The 18,199-nt window shown below is 70.2% G+C and overlaps 8 non-coding genes across 8 annotated transcripts; all 8 read left to right on the top strand.

Annotated features, from left to right (window-relative positions):
• The first annotated feature begins 712 nt into the window (after positions 1-712).
• On the top strand, positions 713-831 carry LOC149124089 (5S ribosomal RNA). Its single transcript, XR_016215305.1, has one exon. It is a non-coding gene; the product is annotated as a 5S ribosomal RNA (ribosomal RNA).
• A 1,824-nt stretch (positions 832-2,655) lies between these two features.
• On the top strand, positions 2,656-2,774 carry LOC149124090 (5S ribosomal RNA). Its single transcript, XR_016215306.1, has one exon. It is a non-coding gene; the product is annotated as a 5S ribosomal RNA (ribosomal RNA).
• Positions 2,775-4,592: 1,818 nt separating this feature from the next.
• Positions 4,593-4,711, top strand: LOC149124091 (5S ribosomal RNA). Its single transcript, XR_016215307.1, has one exon. It is a non-coding gene; the product is annotated as a 5S ribosomal RNA (ribosomal RNA).
• A 2,338-nt stretch (positions 4,712-7,049) lies between these two features.
• On the top strand, positions 7,050-7,168 carry LOC149124092 (5S ribosomal RNA). The gene has a single exon (XR_016215308.1). It is a non-coding gene; the product is annotated as a 5S ribosomal RNA (ribosomal RNA).
• A 2,349-nt stretch (positions 7,169-9,517) lies between these two features.
• LOC149124093 (5S ribosomal RNA) lies at positions 9,518-9,636 on the top strand. Its single transcript, XR_016215309.1, has one exon. It is a non-coding gene; the product is annotated as a 5S ribosomal RNA (ribosomal RNA).
• Positions 9,637-11,977: 2,341 nt separating this feature from the next.
• On the top strand, positions 11,978-12,096 carry LOC149124094 (5S ribosomal RNA). The gene has a single exon (XR_016215310.1). It is a non-coding gene; the product is annotated as a 5S ribosomal RNA (ribosomal RNA).
• A 2,331-nt stretch (positions 12,097-14,427) lies between these two features.
• Positions 14,428-14,546, top strand: LOC149124095 (5S ribosomal RNA). Its single transcript, XR_016215311.1, has one exon. It is a non-coding gene; the product is annotated as a 5S ribosomal RNA (ribosomal RNA).
• Positions 14,547-16,887: 2,341 nt separating this feature from the next.
• On the top strand, positions 16,888-17,006 carry LOC149124096 (5S ribosomal RNA). The gene has a single exon (XR_016215312.1). It is a non-coding gene; the product is annotated as a 5S ribosomal RNA (ribosomal RNA).
• Positions 17,007-18,199: the final 1,193 nt, after the last annotated feature.

The raw sequence follows: 18,199 nt of genomic DNA on the forward strand, positions 1-18,199 counted from the left end.
GCTGCCCCACTTGGGCCCCCGTGACCGAGCGGGGACAAGGGTCCCCAGGCCCTCAGCTGTCCTCGCGGCGTGGGAGTGTGTGGAGGCGCGGCGGCCGTGCCGGGGGAGGGCGGGCGACCTGTGCGTCAGCGGTGGGGGGGCTGCTGGCGGCCGGGTAGGAGGGAAGGCCCGGGCCGCGGTGGTGTGGGGCGCCGAACCCCCTGGTGCCGGGACCCGCGAGCCGCGGGGCGCAGCCCTGGGCAGGCGTGGAGGCTGCCGGGCACGGCTGGCGTGTGGCTGGGCGATGGCGGCAGGCAGGGGATCCGGCCTAGAAAGAGAGAGTAGGAGTTCCCTGTGGCCAGCGGCAGCCGGAGGAGGTTGGCTCCCCTTGGCTTGGCGGCAGCGTGCCGACTGGGCGCCCGGTGCTGCAGGTCCTGGGCTGGGCAGGCGGAGGGCTGGAGTTCGGGCACTGGTGCAGGGCTAGGCGGAGGGCGGCTGAGGAGGGGGGGGGGGAGGAGGAGAAGAGAAGAGAAGAGAAAAGAGGGAGGAGGCGGAGGAGAAGCGGCAGCGGGAGCGGGAGCGGGAGCGGGAATGGGAATGGGAATGGGAATGGGAATGGGAATGGGAGTGAGAGCGGGGAGCGGGCAGGAGGAGGAGGAGGAGGAGGCGGCGGCGGCGGCGGCGGCGGCTGTGCGGGCGCGCACTCAAGAGGGGCCTGGAGGCGGCCTCTGGCGTCTACGGCCATACCACCCTGAACGCGCCCGATCTCGTCTGATCTCGGAAGCTAAGCAGGGTCGGGCCTGGTTAGTACTTGGATGGGAGACCGCCTGGGAATACCGGGTGCTGTAGGCTTTTGCCCCGCGGCACCCTCCCCTTTTGCTCGCCTTTGGCTGGCTGCCTAGCCACGCCCCCATCCGCCAGCCCGCACGCCGGGACCCCTGCGACCCCCAACGCAGCTCCAGCAGGGGGCAGAAGCCCGACCCCTCCACCTGGCAGCCCCAGCCCGCCCGCGCCTCGGGCCTGGGCCTGGGCACGGGCACGGGCACGGGCACGGGCGGGCCGGCCAGCTGTCCCCGGCTGCCGCAGCCCCACCGCCAACCCCGGGGCCCACCCCGGGACACAGGCCACGCCCCGCGCCATCCAGCGCGCCCCCTCCAACCCCAAACCAGCGACTCACCGCCCGCCAGGGCGCTCCCCTGCCGGCCGCCCCAACCCCGCAGCCCGCCGCACCAGCAGCTCCCGGCACCTGCACTCCCACCGCCCCTCCCGGGCTCCTGTCTCCCAGGGAGCCCAATGACTGTGACCACGACCACGACCACGACCACCGCCCGAAGACGACGCCAGGGCGCGGTTGCCCACCACTCAGGGCCCGGTGCCTCGCGCAGCCCAACCCGCGGGCCCTCTGCGCCACCTGGCCGTGCGGCGGCCACGCGCCACAGCCGCGGAAGCCCTCCAGAGCGCAAAGGAGGGACCCCACACCAAGCCTCGCAGGCAATACAGGCACCCTCTCCCTCTGTCTCTGACTTACACCAACACCTACACGTCTCTCTCTCTTTCTCTCTCTCTCTCTGTCTCTCTCTCCTCTCTCTGTCCCCCTCTCCCCCATCAGCCCTGACTCACACAGCATCCAAACGGGGCACCCTTTTGGCAGGCCAGGCAGAGACCCGCGGCCACAGGCTGCGTGCCCACAGGACCTCCCCGGGACAGAGGTTCCGTGGCAGGCAGGCAGCACACAGCCTGTGGTCTCGAACTGGCTGCCGGGCTGGAGGGTGCGGGTCGCGCTGAAGCGCCCCACCCTCCCGTGAGGGAACGGGCGCTGAGGACGGAAATCCCTCTGTGCCACGAAGGGTGTCGGGGTGTGCGACTGTGTGCCCCTTGTGTAGGCGTGTGTGTGTGTGTGTGTGTGTGAGTGCCCACGCGAGCGTGCGGCGGGGGTGATTCCGTACGCTGCCGCCCTCCTTCCCGACCTGCTGCCCCACTTGGGCCCCCGTGACCGAGCGGGGACAAGGGTCCCCAGGCCCTCAGCTGTCCTCGCGGCGTGGGAGTGTGTGGAGGCGCGGCGGCCGTGCCGGGGGAGGGCGGGCGACCTGTGCGTCAGCGGTGGGGGGGCTGCTGGCGGCCGGGTAGGAGGGAAGGCCCGGGCCGCGGTGGTGTGGGGCGCCGAACCCCCTGGTGCCGGGACCCGCGAGCCGCGGGGCGCAGCCCTGGGCAGGCGTGGAGGCTGCCGGGCACGGCTGGCGTGTGGCTGGGCGATGGCGGCAGGCAGGGGATCCGGCCTAGAAAGAGAGAGTAGGAGTTCCCTGTGGCCAGCGGCAGCCGGAGGAGGTTGGCTCCCCTTGGCTTGGCGGCAGCGTGCCGACTGGGCGCCCGGTGCTGCAGGTCCTGGGCTGGGCAGGCGGAGGGCTGGAGTTCGGGCACTGGTGCAGGGCTAGGCGGAGGGCGGCTGAGGAGGAGGGGGGGGGAGGAGGAGAAGAGAAGAGAAGAGAAAAGAGGGAGGAGGCGGAGGAGAAGCGGCAGCGGGAGCGGGAGCGGGAGTGGGAATGGGAATGGGAATGGGAGTGAGAGCGGGGAGCGGGCAGGAAGAGGAGGAGGCGGCGGCGGCGGCGGCGGCGGCGGCGGCGGCGGCGGCGGCTGTGCGGGCGCGCACTCAAGAGGGGCCTGGAGGCAGCCTCTGGCGTCTACGGCCATACCACCCTGAACGCGCCCGATCTCGTCTGATCTCGGAAGCTAAGCAGGGTCGGGCCTGGTTAGTACTTGGATGGGAGACCGCCTGGGAATACCGGGTGCTGTAGGCTTTTGCCCCGCGGCACCCTCCCCTTTTGCTCGCCTTTGGCTGGCTGCCTAGCCACGCCCCCATCCGCCAGCCCGCACGCCGGGACCCCTGCGACCCCCAACGCAGCTCCAGCAGGGGGCAGAAGCCCGACCCCTCCACCTGGCAGCCCCAGCCCGCCCGCGCCTCGGGCCTGGGCCTGGGCCTGGGCCTGGGCACGGGCACGGGCACGGGCACGGGCGGGCCGGCCAGCTGTCCCCGGCTGCCGCAGCCCCACCGCCAACCCCGGGGCCCACCCCGGGACACAGGCCACGCCCCGCGCCATCCAGCGCGCCCCCTCCAACCCCAAACCAGCGACTCACCGCCCGCCAGGGCGCTCCCCTGCCGGCCGCCCCAACCCCGCAGCCCGCCGCACCAGCAGCTCCCGGCACCTGCACTCCCACCGCCCCTCCCGGGCTCCTGTCTCCCAGGGAGCCCAATGACTGTGACCACGACCACGACCACGACCACCGCCCGAAGACGACGCCAGGGCGCGGTTGCCCACCACTCAGGGCCCGGTGCCTCGCGCAGCCCAACCCGCGGGCCCTCTGCGCCACCTGGCCGTGCGGCGGCCACGCGCCACAGCCGCGGAAGCCCTCCAGAGCGCAAAGGAGGGACCCCACACCAAGCCTCGCAGGCAATACAGGCACCCTCTCCCTCTGTCTCTGACTTACACCAACACCTACACGTCTCTCTCTCTTTCTCTCTCTCTCTCTGTCTCTCTCTCCTCTCTCTGTCCCCCTCTCCCCCATCAGCCCTGACTCACACAGCATCCAAACGGGGCACCCTTTTGGCAGGCCAGGCAGAGACCCGCGGCCACAGGCTGCGTGCCCACAGGACCTCCCCGGGACAGAGGGTCCGTGGCAGGCAGGCAGCACACAGCCTGTGGTCTCGAACTGGCTGCCGGGCTGGAGGGTGCGGGTCGCGCTGAAGCGCCCCACCCTCCCGTGAGGGAATGGGCGCTGAGGACGGAAATCCCTCTGTGCCACGAAGGGTGTCGGGGTGTGCGACTGTGTGCCCCTTGTGTAGGCGTGTGTGTGTGTGTGTGTGTGTGTGAGTGCCCACGCGAGCGTGCGGCGGGGGTGATTCCGTGCGCTGCCGCCCTCCTTCCCGACCTGCTGCCCCACTTGGGCCCCCGTGACCGAGCGGGGACAAGGGTCCCCAGGCCCTCAGCTGTCCTCGCGGCGTGGGAGTGTGTGGAGGCGCGGCGGCCGTGCCGGGGGAGGGCGGGCGACCTGTGCGTCAGCGGTGGGGGGGCTGCTGGCGGCCGGGTAGGAGGGAAGGCCCGGGCCGCGGTGGTGTGGGGCGCCGAACCCCCTGGTGCCGGGACCCGCGAGCCGCGGGGCGCAGCCCTGGGCAGGCGTGGAGGCTGCCGGGCACGGCTGGCGTGTGGCTGGGCGATGGCGGCAGGCAGGGGATCCGGCCTAGAAAGAGAGAGTAGGAGTTCCCTGTGGCCAGCGGCAGCCGGAGGAGGTTGGCTCCCCTTGGCTTGGCGGCAGCGTGCCGACTGGGCGCCCGGTGCTGCAGGTCCTGGGCTGGGCAGGCGGAGGGCTGGAGTTCGGGCACTGGTGCAGGGCTAGGCGGAGGGCGGCTGAGGAGGAGGGGGGGGGAGGAGGAGAAGAGAAGAGAAAAGAGGGAGGAGGCGGAGGAGAAGCGGCAGCGGGAGCGGGAGTGGGAATGGGAATGGGAATGGGAGTGAGAGCGGGGAGCGGGCAGGAAGAGGAGGAGGCGGCGGCGGCGGCGGCGGCGGCGGCGGCGGCTGTGCGGGCGCGCACTCAAGAGGGGCCTGGAGGCGGCCTCTGGCGTCTACGGCCATACCACCCTGAACGCGCCCGATCTCGTCTGATCTCGGAAGCTAAGCAGGGTCGGGCCTGGTTAGTACTTGGATGGGAGACCGCCTGGGAATACCGGGTGCTGTAGGCTTTTGCCCCGCGGCACCCTCCCCTTTTGCTCGCCTTTGGCTGGCTGCCTAGCCACGCCCCCATCCGCCAGCCCGCACGCCGGGACCCCTGCGACCCCCAACGCAGCTCCAGCAGGGGGCAGAAGCCCGACCCCTCCACCTGGCAGCCCCAGCCCGCCCGCGCCTCGGGCCTGGGCCTGGGCCTGGGCCTGGGCCTGGGCACGGGCACGGGCACGGGCACGGGCACGGGCGGGCCGGCCAGCTGTCCCCGGCTGCCGCAGCCCCACCGCCAACCCCGGGGCCCACCCCGGGACACAGGCCACGCCCCGCGCCATCCAGCGCGCCCCCTCCAACCCCAAACCAGCGACTCACCGCCCGCCAGGGCGCTCCCCTGCCGGCCGCCCCAACCCCGCAGCCCGCCGCACCAGCAGCTCCCGGCACCTGCACTCCCACCGCCCCTCCCGGGCTCCTGTCTCCCAGGGAGCCCAATGACTGTGACCACGACCACGACCACGACCACCGCCCGAAGACGACGCCAGGGCGCGGTTGCCCACCACTCAGGGCCCGGTGCCTCGCGCAGCCCAACCCGCGGGCCCTCTGCGCCACCTGGCCGTGCGGCGGCCACGCGCCACAGCCGCGGAAGCCCTCCAGAGCGCAAAGGAGGGACCCCACACCAAGCCTCGCAGGCAATACAGGCACCCTCTCCCTCTGTCTCTGACTTACACCAACACCTACACGTCTCTCTCTCTTTCTCTCTCTCTCTCTGTCTCTCTCTCCTCTCTCTGTCCCCCTCTCCCCCATCAGCCCTGACTCACACAGCATCCAAACGGGGCACCCTTTTGGCAGGCCAGGCAGAGACCCGCGGCCACAGGCTGCGTGCCCACAGGACCTCCCCGGGACAGAGGGTCCGTGGCAGGCAGGCAGCACACAGCCTGTGGTCTCTGTGGGGAGCAACTCGGATTGGACTGAGTTACTGGAATTAAGACTTATTCTATGCATCTGCTCTCCCACAATATGGCGCTGGGAGAGGAGAAAACAGCTTCTATGCAGCTGCCTCTTGCCAACTTGAGTGATGACCTCCAGGAGCTGATCCTGCTCCTGATTGGAGGAGAGCAGCGTACTTGGCGTGTGGGCAGCCGAGTTGGGATTGGCGGAAGAGGACTATAAAGGAGGAGAGAGACAACATGCACCAGGAACATCTAAGGGGAACACCTGTGCAGCCCCCGAGAGAGCCGGCCGGCCGGCCGGCGGTGTGCCGCTCCCCCGCGGAAGTGGGGAATGTGGCAGGGGGAACCGCCCTTCCACGGAGGTGGAAGGGACGGTAGCCAACCCGGGAAGAACCAGCAGCAAACCCGGGGAGGGCCGAGCAGACGAAAGAACAGCGCAGGGTCCTGTGTCGTTCCTCCATGAAGAGGGGGAGCGACAGTCTCGAACTGGCTGCCGGGCTGGAGGGTGCGGGTCGCGCTGAAGCGCCCCACCCTCCCGTGAGGGAACGGGCGCTGAGGACGGAAATCCCTCTGTGCCACGAAGGGTGTCGGGGTGTGCGACTGTGTGCCCCTTGTGTAAGCGTGTGTGTGTGTGTGTGTGTGTGAGTGCCCACGCGAGCGTGCGGCGGGGGTGATTCCGTGCGCTGCCGCCCTCCTTCCCGACCTGCTGCCCCACTTGGGCCCCCGTGACCGAGCGGGGACAAGGGTCCCCAGGCCCTCAGCTGTCCTCGCGGCGTGGGAGTGTGTGGAGGCGCGGCGGCCGTGCCGGGGAGGGCGGGCGACCTGTGCGTCAGCGGTGGGGGGGCTGCTGGCGGCCGGGTAGGAGGGAAGGCCCGGGCCGCGGTGGTGTGGGGCGCCGAACCCCCTGGTGCCGGGACCCGCGAGCCGCGGGGCGCAGCCCTGGGCAGGCGTGGAGGCTGCCGGGCACGGCTGGCGTGTGGCTGGGCGATGGCGGCAGGCAGGGGATCCGGCCTAGAAAGAGAGAGTAGGAGTTCCCTGTGGCCAGCGGCAGCCGGAGGAGGTTGGCTCCCCTTGGCTTGGCGGCAGCGTGCCGACTGGGCGCCCGGTGCTGCAGGTCCTGGGCTGGGCAGGCGGAGGGCTGGAGTTCGGGCACTGGTGCAGGGCTAGGCGGAGGGCGGCTGAGGAGGGGGGGGGAGGAGGAGAAGAGAAGAGAAGAGAAAAGAGGGAGGAGGCGGAGGAGAAGCGGGAGCGGGAGCGGGAGCGGGAGTGGGAATGGGAATGGGAATGGGAATGGGAATGGGAATGGGAGTGAGAGCGGGGAGCGGGCAGGAGGAGGAGGAGGAGGAGGCGGCGGCGGCGGCGGCGGCGGCTGTGCGGGCGCGCACTCAAGAGGGGCCTGGAGGCGGCCTCTGGCGTCTACGGCCATACCACCCTGAACGCGCCCGATCTCGTCTGATCTCGGAAGCTAAGCAGGGTCGGGCCTGGTTAGTACTTGGATGGGAGACCGCCTGGGAATACCGGGTGCTGTAGGCTTTTGCCCCGCGGCACCCTCCCCTTTTGCTCGCCTTTGGCTGGCTGCCTAGCCACGCCCCCATCCGCCAGCCCGCACGCCGGGACCCCTGCGACCCCCAACGCAGCTCCAGCAGGGGGCAGAAGCCCGACCCCTCCACCTGGCAGCCCCAGCCCGCCCGCGCCTCGGGCCTGGGCCTGGGCCTGGGCCTGGGCCTGGGCACGGGCACGGGCACGGGCACGGGCACGGGCACGGGCGGGCCGGCCAGCTGTCCCCGGCTGCCGCAGCCCCACCGCCAACCCCGGGGCCCACCCCGGGACACAGGCCACGCCCCGCGCCATCCAGCGCGCCCCCTCCAACCCCAAACCAGCGACTCACCGCCCGCCAGGGCGCTCCCCTGCCGGCCGCCCCAACCCCGCAGCCCGCCGCACCAGCAGCTCCCGGCACCTGCACTCCCACCGCCCCTCCCGGGCTCCTGTCTCCCAGGGAGCCCAATGACTGTGACCACGACCACGACCACGACCACCGCCCGAAGACGACGCCAGGGCGCGGTTGCCCACCACTCAGGGCCCGGTGCCTCGCGCAGCCCAACCCGCGGGCCCTCTGCGCCACCTGGCCGTGCGGCGGCCACGCGCCACAGCCGCGGAAGCCCTCCAGAGCGCAAAGGAGGGACCCCACACCAAGCCTCGCAGGCAATACAGGCACCCTCTCCCTCTGTCTCTGACTTACACCAACACCTACACGTCTCTCTCTCTTTCTCTCTCTCTCTCTGTCTCTCTCTCCTCTCTCTGTCCCCCTCTCCCCCATCAGCCCTGACTCACACAGCATCCAAACGGGGCACCCTTTTGGCAGGCCAGGCAGAGACCCGCGGCCACAGGCTGCGTGCCCACAGGACCTCCCCGGGACAGAGGGTCCGTGGCAGGCAGGCAGCACACAGCCTGTGGTCTCTGTGGGGAGCAACTCGGATTGGACTGAGTTACTGGAATTAAGACTTATTCTATGCATCTGCTCTCCCACAATATGGCGCTGGGAGAGGAGAAAACAGCTTCTATGCAGCTGCCTCTTGCCAACTTGAGTGATGACCTCCAGGAGCTGATCCTGCTCCTGATTGGAGGAGAGCAGCGTACTTGGCGTGTGGGCAGCCGAGTTGGGATTGGCGGAAGAGGACTATAAAGGAGGAGAGAGACAACATGCACCAGGAACATCTAAGGGGAACACCTGTGCAGCCCCCGAGAGAGCCGGCCGGCCGGCCGGCGGTGTGCCGCTCCCCCGCGGAAGTGGGGAATGTGGCAGGGGGAACCGCCCTTCCACGGAGGTGGAAGGGACGGTAGCCAACCCGGGAAGAACCAGCAGCAAACCCGGGGAGGGCCGAGCAGACGAAAGAACAGCGCAGGGTCCTGTGTCGTTCCTCCATGAAGAGGGGGAGCGACAGTCTCGAACTGGCTGCCGGGCTGGAGGGTGCGGGTCGCGCTGAAGCGCCCCACCCTCCCGTGAGGGAACGGGCGCTGAGGACGGAAATCCCTCTGTGCCACGAAGGGTGTCGGGGTGTGCGACTGTGTGCCCCTTGTGTAGGCGTGTGTGTGTGTGTGTGTGTGTGTGTGAGTGCCCACGCGAGCGTGCGGCGGGGGTGATTCCGTGCGCTGCCGCCCTCCTTCCCGACCTGCTGCCCCACTTGGGCCCCCGTGACCGAGCGGGGACAAGGGTCCCCAGGCCCTCAGCTGTCCTCGCGGCGTGGGAGTGTGTGGAGGCGCGGCGGCCGTGCCGGGGAGGGCGGGCGACCTGTGCGTCAGCGGTGGGGGGGCTGCTGGCGGCCGGGTAGGAGGGAAGGCCCGGGCCGCGGTGGTGTGGGGCGCCGAACCCCCTGGTGCCGGGACCCGCGAGCCGCGGGGCGCAGCCCTGGGCAGGCGTGGAGGCTGCCGGGCACGGCTGGCGTGTGGCTGGGCGATGGCGGCAGGCAGGGGATCCGGCCTAGAAAGAGAGAGTAGGAGTTCCCTGTGGCCAGCGGCAGCCGGAGGAGGTTGGCTCCCCTTGGCTTGGCGGCAGCGTGCCGACTGGGCGCCCGGTGCTGCAGGTCCTGGGCTGGGCAGGCGGAGGGCTGGAGTTCGGGCACTGGTGCAGGGCTAGGCGGAGGGCGGCTGAGGAGGGGGGGGGGAGGAGGAGAAGAGAAGAGAAGAGAAAAGAGGGAGGAGGCGGAGGAGAAGCGGCAGCGGGAGCGGGAGCGGGAGTGGGAATGGGAATGGGAATGGGAATGGGAATGGGAATGGGAGTGAGAGCGGGGAGCGGGCAGGAGGAGGAGGAGGAGGAGGCGGCGGCGGCGGCGGCGGCGGCTGTGCGGGCGCGCACTCAAGAGGGGCCTGGAGGCGGCCTCTGGCGTCTACGGCCATACCACCCTGAACGCGCCCGATCTCGTCTGATCTCGGAAGCTAAGCAGGGTCGGGCCTGGTTAGTACTTGGATGGGAGACCGCCTGGGAATACCGGGTGCTGTAGGCTTTTGCCCCGCGGCACCCTCCCCTTTTGCTCGCCTTTGGCTGGCTGCCTAGCCACGCCCCCATCCGCCAGCCCGCACGCCGGGACCCCTGCGACCCCCAACGCAGCTCCAGCAGGGGGCAGAAGCCCGACCCCTCCACCTGGCAGCCCCAGCCCGCCCGCGCCTCGGGCCTGGGCCTGGGCCTGGGCCTGGGCCTGGGCACGGGCACGGGCACGGGCACGGGCACGGGCACGGGCGGGCCGGCCAGCTGTCCCCGGCTGCCGCAGCCCCACCGCCAACCCCGGGGCCCACCCCGGGACACAGGCCACGCCCCGCGCCATCCAGCGCGCCCCCTCCAACCCCAAACCAGCGACTCACCGCCCGCCAGGGCGCTCCCCTGCCGGCCGCCCCAACCCCGCAGCCCGCCGCACCAGCAGCTCCCGGCACCTGCACTCCCACCGCCCCTCCCGGGCTCCTGTCTCCCAGGGAGCCCAATGACTGTGACCACGACCACGACCACGACCACCGCCCGAAGACGACGCCAGGGCGCGGTTGCCCACCACTCAGGGCCCGGTGCCTCGCGCAGCCCAACCCGCGGGCCCTCTGCGCCACCTGGCCGTGCGGCGGCCACGCGCCACAGCCGCGGAAGCCCTCCAGAGCGCAAAGGAGGGACCCCACACCAAGCCTCGCAGGCAATACAGGCACCCTCTCCCTCTGTCTCTGACTTACACCAACACCTACACGTCTCTCTCTCTTTCTCTCTCTCTCTCTGTCTCTCTCTCCTCTCTCTGTCCCCCTCTCCCCCATCAGCCCTGACTCACACAGCATCCAAACGGGGCACCCTTTTGGCAGGCCAGGCAGAGACCCGCGGCCACAGGCTGCGTGCCCACAGGACCTCCCCGGGACAGAGGGTCCGTGGCAGGCAGGCAGCACACAGCCTGTGGTCTCTGTGGGGAGCAACTCGGATTGGACTGAGTTACTGGAATTAAGACTTATTCTATGCATCTGCTCTCCCACAATATGGCGCTGGGAGAGGAGAAAACAGCTTCTATGCAGCTGCCTCTTGCCAACTTGAGTGATGACCTCCAGGAGCTGATCCTGCTCCTGATTGGAGGAGAGCAGCGTACTTGGCGTGTGGGCAGCCGAGTTGGGATTGGCGGAAGAGGACTATAAAGGAGGAGAGAGACAACATGCACCAGGAACATCTAAGGGGAACACCTGTGCAGCCCCCGAGAGAGCCGGCCGGCCGGCCGGCGGTGTGCCGCTCCCCCGCGGAAGTGGGGAATGTGGCAGGGGGAACCGCCCTTCCACGGAGGTGGAAGGGACGGTAGCCAACCCGGGAAGAACCAGCAGCAAACCCGGGGAGGGCCGAGCAGACGAAAGAACAGCGCAGGGTCCTGTGTCGTTCCTCCATGAAGAGGGGGAGCGACAGTCTCGAACTGGCTGCCGGGCTGGAGGGTGCGGGTCGCGCTGAAGCGCCCCACCCTCCCGTGAGGGAACGGGCGCTGAGGACGGAAATCCCTCTGTGCCACGAAGGGTGTCGGGGTGTGCGACTGTGTGCCCCTTGTGTAGGCGTGTGTGTGTGTGTGTGTGTGTGAGTGCCCACGCGAGCGTGCGGCGGGGGTGATTCCGTGCGCTGCCGCCCTCCTTCCCGACCTGCTGCCCCACTTGGGCCCCCGTGACCGAGCGGGGACAAGGGTCCCCAGGCCCTCAGCTGTCCTCGCGGCGTGGGAGTGTGTGGAGGCGCGGCGGCCGTGCCGGGGAGGGCGGGCGACCTGTGCGTCAGCGGTGGGGGGGCTGCTGGCGGCCGGGTAGGAGGGAAGGCCCGGGCCGCGGTGGTGTGGGGCGCCGAACCCCCTGGTGCCGGGACCCGCGAGCCGCGGGGCGCAGCCCTGGGCAGGCGTGGAGGCTGCCGGGCACGGCTGGCGTGTGGCTGGGCGATGGCGGCAGGCAGGGGATCCGGCCTAGAAAGAGAGAGTAGGAGTTCCCTGTGGCCAGCGGCAGCCGGAGGAGGTTGGCTCCCCTTGGCTTGGCGGCAGCGTGCCGACTGGGCGCCCGGTGCTGCAGGTCCTGGGCTGGGCAGGCGGAGGGCTGGAGTTCGGGCACTGGTGCAGGGCTAGGCGGAGGGCGGCTGAGGAGGGGGGGGGAGGAGGAGAAGAGAAGAGAAGAGAAAAGAGGGAGGAGGCGGAGGAGAAGCGGCAGCGGGAGCGGGAGCGGGAGTGGGAATGGGAATGGGAATGGGAATGGGAATGGGAATGGGAGTGAGAGCGGGGAGCGGGCAGGAGGAGGAGGAGGAGGAGGCGGCGGCGGCGGCGGCGGCTGTGCGGGCGCGCACTCAAGAGGGGCCTGGAGGCGGCCTCTGGCGTCTACGGCCATACCACCCTGAACGCGCCCGATCTCGTCTGATCTCGGAAGCTAAGCAGGGTCGGGCCTGGTTAGTACTTGGATGGGAGACCGCCTGGGAATACCGGGTGCTGTAGGCTTTTGCCCCGCGGCACCCTCCCCTTTTGCTCGCCTTTGGCTGGCTGCCTAGCCACGCCCCCATCCGCCAGCCCGCACGCCGGGACCCCTGCGACCCCCAACGCAGCTCCAGCAGGGGGCAGAAGCCCGACCCCTCCACCTGGCAGCCCCAGCCCGCCCGCGCCTCGGGCCTGGGCCTGGGCCTGGGCCTGGGCCTGGGCACGGGCACGGGCACGGGCGGGCCGGCCAGCTGTCCCCGGCTGCCGCAGCCCCACCGCCAACCCCGGGGCCCACCCCGGGACACAGGCCACGCCCCGCGCCATCCAGCGCGCCCCCTCCAACCCCAAACCAGCGACTCACCGCCCGCCAGGGCGCTCCCCTGCCGGCCGCCCCAACCCCGCAGCCCGCCGCACCAGCAGCTCCCGGCACCTGCACTCCCACCGCCCCTCCCGGGCTCCTGTCTCCCAGGGAGCCCAATGACTGTGACCACGACCACGACCACGACCACCGCCCGAAGACGACGCCAGGGCGCGGTTGCCCACCACTCAGGGCCCGGTGCCTCGCGCAGCCCAACCCGCGGGCCCTCTGCGCCACCTGGCCGTGCGGCGGCCACGCGCCACAGCCGCGGAAGCCCTCCAGAGCGCAAAGGAGGGACCCCACACCAAGCCTCGCAGGCAATACAGGCACCCTCTCCCTCTGTCTCTGACTTACACCAACACCTACACGTCTCTCTCTCTTTCTCTCTCTCTCTCTGTCTCTCTCTCCTCTCTCTGTCCCCCTCTCCCCCATCAGCCCTGACTCACACAGCATCCAAACGGGGCACCCTTTTGGCAGGCCAGGCAGAGACCCGCGGCCACAGGCTGCGTGCCCACAGGACCTCCCCGGGACAGAGGGTCCGTGGCAGGCAGGCAGCACACAGCCTGTGGTCTCTGTGGGGAGCAACTCGGATTGGACTGAGTTACTGGAATTAAGACTTATTCTATGCATCTGCTCTCCCACAATATGGCGCTGGGAGAGGAGAAAACAGCTTCTATGCAGCTGCCTCTTGCCAACTTGAGTGATGACCTCCAGGAGCTGATCCTGCTCCTGATTGGAGGAGAGCAGCGTACTTGGCGTGTGGGCAGCCGAGTTGGGATTGGCGGAAGAGGACTATAAAGGAGGAGAGAGACAACATGCACCAGGAACATCTAAGGGGAACACCTGTGCAGCCCCCGAGAGAGCCGGCCGGCCGGCCGGCGGTGTGCCGCTCCCCCGCGGAAGTGGGGAATGTGGCAGGGGGAACCGCCCTTCCACGGAGGTGGAAGGGATGGTAGCTAACCCGGGAAGAACCAGCAGCAAACCCGGGGAGGGCCGAGCAGACGAAAGAACAGCGCAGGGTCCTGTGTCGTTCCTCCATGAAGAGGGGGAGCGACAGTCTCGAACTGGCTGCCGGGCTGGAGGGTGCGGGTCGCGCTGAAGCGCCCCACCCTCCCGTGAGGGAACGGGCGCTGAGGACGGAAATCCCTCTGTGCCACGAAGGGTGTCGGGGTGTGCGACTGTGTGCCCCTTGTGTAGGCGTGTGTGTGTGTGTGTGTGTGTGAGTGCCCACGCGAGCGTGCGGCGGGGGTGATTCCGTGCGCTGCCGCCCTCCTTCCCGACCTGCTGCCCCACTTGGGCCCCCGTGACCGAGCGGGGACAAGGGTCCCCAGGCCCTCAGCTGTCCTCGCGGCGTGGGAGTGTGTGGAGGCGCGGCGGCCGTGCCGGGGAGGGCGGGCGACCTGTGCGTCAGCGGTGGGGGGGCTGCTGGCGGCCGGGTAGGAGGGAAGGCCCGGGCCGCGGTGGTGTGGGGCGCCGAACCCCCTGGTGCCGGGACCCGCGAGCCGCGGGGCGCAGCCCTGGGCAGGCGTGGAGGCTGCCGGGCACGGCTGGCGTGTGGCTGGGCGATGGCGGCAGGCAGGGGATCCGGCCTAGAAAGAGAGAGTAGGAGTTCCCTGTGGCCAGCGGCAGCCGGAGGAGGTTGGCTCCCCTTGGCTTGGCGGCAGCGTGCCGACTGGGCGCCCGGTGCTGCAGGTCCTGGGCTGGGCAGGCGGAGGGCTGGAGTTCGGGCACTGGTGCAGGGCTAGGCGGAGGGCGGCTGAGGAGGGGGGGGAGGAGGAGAAGAGAAGAGAAGAGAAAAGAGGGAGGAGGCGGAGGAGAAGCGGCAGCGGGAGCGGGAGCGGGAGTGGGAATGGGAATGGGAATGGGAATGGGAATGGGAATGGGAATGGGAGTGAGAGCGGGGAGCGGGCAGGAGGAGGAGGAGGAGGAGGCGGCGGCGGCGGCGGCGGCGGCTGTGCGGGCGCGCACTCAAGAGGGGCCTGGAGGCGGCCTCTGGCGTCTACGGCCATACCACCCTGAACGCGCCCGATCTCGTCTGATCTCGGAAGCTAAGCAGGGTCGGGCCTGGTTAGTACTTGGATGGGAGACCGCCTGGGAATACCGGGTGCTGTAGGCTTTTGCCCCGCGGCACCCTCCCCTTTTGCTCGCCTTTGGCTGGCTGCCTAGCCACGCCCCCATCCGCCAGCCCGCACGCCGGGACCCCTGCGACCCCCAACGCAGCTCCAGCAGGGGGCAGAAGCCCGACCCCTCCACCTGGCAGCCCCAGCCCGCCCGCGCCTCGGGCCTGGGCCTGGGCCTGGGCCTGGGCCTGGGCACGGGCACGGGCACGGGCACGGGCACGGGCACGGGCGGGCCGGCCAGCTGTCCCCGGCTGCCGCAGCCCCACCGCCAACCCCGGGGCCCACCCCGGGACACAGGCCACGCCCCGCGCCATCCAGCGCGCCCCCTCCAACCCCAAACCAGCGACTCACCGCCCGCCAGGGCGCTCCCCTGCCGGCCGCCCCAACCCCGCAGCCCGCCGCACCAGCAGCTCCCGGCACCTGCACTCCCACCGCCCCTCCCGGGCTCCTGTCTCCCAGGGAGCCCAATGACTGTGACCACGACCACGACCACGACCACCGCCCGAAGACGACGCCAGGGCGCGGTTGCCCACCACTCAGGGCCCGGTGCCTCGCGCAGCCCAACCCGCGGGCCCTCTGCGCCACCTGGCCGTGCGGCGGCCACGCGCCACAGCCGCGGAAGCCCTCCAGAGCGCAAAGGAGGGACCCCACACCAAGCCTCGCAGGCAATACAGGCACCCTCTCCCTCTGTCTCTGACTTACACCAACACCTACACGTCTCTCTCTCTTTCTCTCTCTCTCTCTGTCTCTCTCTCCTCTCTCTGTCCCCCTCTCCCCCATCAGCCCTGACTCACACAGCATCCAAACGGGGCACCCTTTTGGCAGGCCAGGCAGAGACCCGCGGCCACAGGCTGCGTGCCCACAGGACCTCCCCGGGACAGAGGGTCCGTGGCAGGCAGGCAGCACACAGCCTGTGGTCTCTGTGGGGAGCAACTCGGATTGGACTGAGTTACTGGAATTAAGACTTATTCTATGCATCTGCTCTCCCACAATATGGCGCTGGGAGAGGAGAAAACAGCTTCTATGCAGCTGCCTCTTGCCAACTTGAGTGATGACCTCCAGGAGCTGATCCTGCTCCTGATTGGAGGAGAGCAGCGTACTTGGCGTGTGGGCAGCCGAGTTGGGATTGGCGGAAGAGGACTATAAAGGAGGAGAGAGACAACATGCACCAGGAACATCTAAGGGGAACACCTGTGCAGCCCCCGAGAGAGCCGGCCGGCCGGCCGGCGGTGTGCCGCTCCCCCGCGGAAGTGGGGAATGTGGCAGGGGGAACCGCCCTTCCACGGAGGTGGAAGGGACGGTAGCCAACCCGGGAAGAACCAGCAGCAAACCCGGGGAGGGCCGAGCAGACGAAAGAACAGCGCAGGGTCCTGTGTCGTTCCTCCATGAAGAGGGGGAGCGACAGTCTCGAACTGGCTGCCGGGCTGGAGGGTGCGGGTCGCGCTGAAGCGCCCCACCCTCCCGTGAGGGAACGGGCGCTGAGGACGGAAATCCCTCTGTGCCACGAAGGGTGTCGGGGTGTGCGACTGTGTGCCCCTTGTGTAGGCGTGTGTGTGTGTGTGTGTGTGTGAGTGCCCACGCGAGCGTGCGGCGGGGGTGATTCCGTGCGCTGCCGCCCTCCTTCCCGACCTGCTGCCCCACTTGGGCCCCCGTGACCGAGCGGGGACAAGGGTCCCCAGGCCCTCAGCTGTCCTCGCGGCGTGGGAGTGTGTGGAGGCGCGGCGGCCGTGCCGGGGAGGGCGGGCGACCTGTGCGTCAGCGGTGGGGGGGCTGCTGGCGGCCGGGTAGGAGGGAAGGCCCGGGCCGCGGTGGTGTGGGGCGCCGAACCCCCTGGTGCCGGGACCCGCGAGCCGCGGGGCGCAGCCCTGGGCAGGCGTGGAGGCTGCCGGGCACGGCTGGCGTGTGGCTGGGCGATGGCGGCAGGCAGGGGATCCGGCCTAGAAAGAGAGAGTAGGAGTTCCCTGTGGCCAGCGGCAGCCGGAGGAGGTTGGCTCCCCTTGGCTTGGCGGCAGCGTGCCGACTGGGCGCCCGGTGCTGCAGGTCCTGGGCTGGGCAGGCGGAGGGCTGGAGTTCGGGCACTGGTGCAGGGCTAGGCGGAGGGCGGCTGAGGAGGGGGGGGGAGGAGGAGAAGAGAAGAGAAGAGAAAAGAGGGAGGAGGCGGAGGAGAAGCGGCAGCGGGAGCGGGAGCGGGAGTGGGAATGGGAATGGGAATGGGAATGGGAATGGGAATGGGAGTGAGAGCGGGGAGCGGGCAGGAGGAGGAGGAGGAGGAGGCGGCGGCGGCGGCGGCGGCTGTGCGGGCGCGCACTCAAGAGGGGCCTGGAGGCGGCCTCTGGCGTCTACGGCCATACCACCCTGAACGCGCCCGATCTCGTCTGATCTCGGAAGCTAAGCAGGGTCGGGCCTGGTTAGTACTTGGATGGGAGACCGCCTGGGAATACCGGGTGCTGTAGGCTTTTGCCCCGCGGCACCCTCCCCTTTTGCTCGCCTTTGGCTGGCTGCCTAGCCACGCCCCCATCCGCCAGCCCGCACGCCGGGACCCCTGCGACCCCCAACGCAGCTCCAGCAGGGGGCAGAAGCCCGACCCCTCCACCTGGCAGCCCCAGCCCGCCCGCGCCTCGGGCCTGGGCCTGGGCCTGGGCCTGGGCCTGGGCACGGGCACGGGCACGGGCGGGCCGGCCAGCTGTCCCCGGCTGCCGCAGCCCCACCGCCAACCCCGGGGCCCACCCCGGGACACAGGCCACGCCCCGCGCCATCCAGCGCGCCCCCTCCAACCCCAAACCAGCGACTCACCGCCCGCCAGGGCGCTCCCCTGCCGGCCGCCCCAACCCCGCAGCCCGCCGCACCAGCAGCTCCCGGCACCTGCACTCCCACCGCCCCTCCCGGGCTCCTGTCTCCCAGGGAGCCCAATGACTGTGACCACGACCACGACCACGACCACCGCCCGAAGACGACGCCAGGGCGCGGTTGCCCACCACTCAGGGCCCGGTGCCTCGCGCAGCCCAACCCGCGGGCCCTCTGCGCCACCTGGCCGTGCGGCGGCCACGCGCCACAGCCGCGGAAGCCCTCCAGAGCGCAAAGGAGGGACCCCACACCAAGCCTCGCAGGCAATACAGGCACCCTCTCCCTCTGTCTCTGACTTACACCAACACCTACACGTCTCTCTCTCTTTCTCTCTCTCTCTCTGTCTCTCTCTCCTCTCTCTGTCCCCCTCTCCCCCATCAGCCCTGACTCACACAGCATCCAAACGGGGCACCCTTTTGGCAGGCCAGGCAGAGACCCGCGGCCACAGGCTGCGTGCCCACAGGACCTCCCCGGGACAGAGGGTCCGTGGCAGGCAGGCAGCACACAGCCTGTGGTCTCGAACTGGCTGCCGGGCTGGAGGGTGCGGGTCGCGCTGAAGCGCCCCACCCTCCCGTGAGGGAACGGGCGCTGAGGACGGAAATCCCTCTGTGCCACGAAGGGTGTCGGGGTGTGCGACTGTGTGCCCCTTGTGTAGGCGTGTGTGTGTGTGTGTGTGTGTGTGTGAGTGCCCACGCGAGCGTGCGGCGGGGGTGATTCCGTACGCTGCCGCCCTCCTTCCCGACCTGCTGCCCCACTTGGGCCCCCGTGACCGAGCGGGGACAAGGGTCCCCAGGCCCTCAGCTGT

This window comes from Oryctolagus cuniculus, chromosome 10 (genome assembly GCF_051225735.1).
Source record: "Oryctolagus cuniculus isolate XC-2025 breed Fujian yellow rabbit chromosome 10, ASM5122573v1, whole genome shotgun sequence".
Taxonomy (NCBI): Eukaryota; Metazoa; Chordata; class Mammalia; order Lagomorpha; family Leporidae; genus Oryctolagus; species Oryctolagus cuniculus.